Raw genomic sequence first — 2,551 nt, 5'->3', positions numbered from 1 at the left:
CAGATAGCTATGAAAAAAATCACCATCCTCGGTTTCAAATAAGCTTTTTAAGTTTTTCTTGATATTCAGCTGTTCAGAATTTTGAGTAATGTGTAGCAAGGCGCATATTGGATCTATTGTGCTAATATATCTATGTATAAACTGTTACTGATTCACAAATCATGTTGCAAGTTTCAGATCCTATAAATTTGCATTTCTTTGCTTCAGAGCCGTAACTGATTCAAGTTTGCATACCAACAGCCAGTACTAAATTAAGTCCATTAATATGTGTCATTTACATGATATCAATATATAATAACCCAAACATGTTGTGTTTTCATGTTTCATTTAAGTGGATTCCGTTGACAGTAAAAAACTTAGAAGAATGAACCTTTAATGAAGTTCCAATAACAAGCTAAATTGAACCCACGAAAACGATAAGTTGTAATATCATGGGTAGAGAAATAACTGGATCGTTCAGTTATTATCATGTACAGTGGACCAATGAATCTGTTACAACCATAATGGACAGTGAAACAACTGGATCTTTCAGATGCTATCATGTACAGTGGACTAACTGGAACTGTCATAACCATAACGAATAGTGAAAACAACTGGATCTTTCAGATGCTATCATGTGCAGTGGATCTATCACAACTATAATGGACAGTGAAACAACTGGATCCTTCAGATGCTATCATGTACAGTGGACTAACTGGAACTGTCATAACCATAACGAACAGTAAAAACAACTGGATCTTTCAGATGCTATCATGTGCAGTGGATCTGTCACAACTATAATGGACAGTGAAACAACTGGATCCTTCAGATGCTATCATGTGCAGTGGATCTGTCACAACTACAATGGACAGTGAAACAACTGGATCCTTCAGATGCTATCATGTACAGTGGACTAATTGGAACTGTCATAACCATAACGAACAGTGAAAACAACTGGATGTTTTAGCTTCAAAACAACAAAAACAACTTATTGTCTAAATCGTTTTCTAAAAAATAAACCAATATTTCTACTTAGCTAACAACATCTAACCAACAGATCAACTCAAATAAATTAATTTAGGAAAACAAACACACTCAACTAGGCTTCGCGGAAACCATCGTATTATTAGTCTTTGCTGTCTGTGAGTTTCTCTGTCTGTTTGTTACGTAACTCGATGGAAACAGCAGCAATGTGTAGGCTGAGAACTAAGTTTATGTGACATATAATGTGATAAAACCTTCGAGGAAGAAATTACTTTAGTTTCTAATAAGTAGTAAACCATGTATATATTTAAACTTCTTTACGTCTGTCTTTCTCAACTTAATAACAGCTGTTTGCAAGTGGTATCGGTGCAAGGCCACTACGATTATAGATTTACTTCAGTAATCACTTTCGAAGCTTTGAAAGGAAGTAACTAATGGATAGTTCCGTATCATTTGCTATTTTCTCCACAACTGTCTTCTTCTGGCTGGATAATTGTCTTTCAGAATGTCAAGTTACTTCCGACGAGTTAAGTTGTATAATAGATAAAACATTTCCTGCATCTACTGGGTACAAAGAAATTTCAAAACAAAATTTTAAGTATTGTTTTAATACAATTATTCTTATAATTATAAACGTTTTATTTGGTCTCTTTCTTCGCCGAAACAATTCCAATGATGCTTAATTCTACTAATTAATGATGCTCGCAATGGCTCAAATGTAAGTCTGAAGTCTCAAGACGCTAAAAATCGGATTTAAAAACCCGTAGTTGTCACAACACAGATTAACCATTACATATCTTAGCAACAATCAAACCATACTTAATGAACGAATTTTCGTCCAGAAACACTTCTTGAATGTACTTTATAGCTTACATCACACAAATCTTGAAGGGTGTTCGATTGACCAGTATTGACTTCTCATGTTTAGTTCTTCTTATCCAACTCACTTTCAATGGAACAACAACTTATTTGATGTGTTTTAAACATTTGAATAGGTTTTCTTCGGTATCTACAGAAACTTGTTTGTTGTAGCTGAAAATATTACCTGTGGCTAGTATTGAGTTAGTTGCCCTCTCTTGGCTAGTATTGAGTTAGTTGCCCTCTCTTGGCTAGTATTGAGTTAGCTGCCCCTTCTTGGCTAGTATTGAGTTAGTTTCTCCCTCTTGTCTAGTATTGAGTTAGTTGCCCTCTCTTGGCTAGTATTGAGTTAGCTGCCCCTTCTTGGCTAGTATTGAGTTAGTTTCTCCCTCTTGTCTAGTATTGAGTTAGTTGCCCTCTCTTGGCTAGTATTGAGTTAGTTGCCCTCTCTTGGCTAGTATTGAGCTAGCTGACCTCTCTTGGCTAGTATTGAGTTAGTTGCCCTCTCTTGGCTAGTATTGAGTTAGCTGCCCCTTCTTGGCTAGTATTGAGTTAGTTTCTCCCTCTTGTCTAGTATTGAGTTAGTTGCCCTCTCTTGGCTAGTATTGAGTTAGTTGCCCTCTCTTGGCTAATACTGAATTAGTTGCCCCTATTGGCTAGTATTGAGTTAGCTGCCCCTTCTTGGCTAGTATTGAGTTAGTTTCTCCCTCTTGTCTAGTATTGAGTTAGT

The sequence above is a fragment of the Limulus polyphemus genome, unplaced genomic scaffold, assembly GCF_000517525.1.
Source record: "Limulus polyphemus unplaced genomic scaffold, Limulus_polyphemus-2.1.2 Scaffold2471, whole genome shotgun sequence".
In the NCBI taxonomy this organism is placed as follows: Eukaryota; Metazoa; Arthropoda; class Merostomata; order Xiphosura; family Limulidae; genus Limulus; species Limulus polyphemus.
This window is presented reverse-complemented; position numbering follows the sequence as displayed.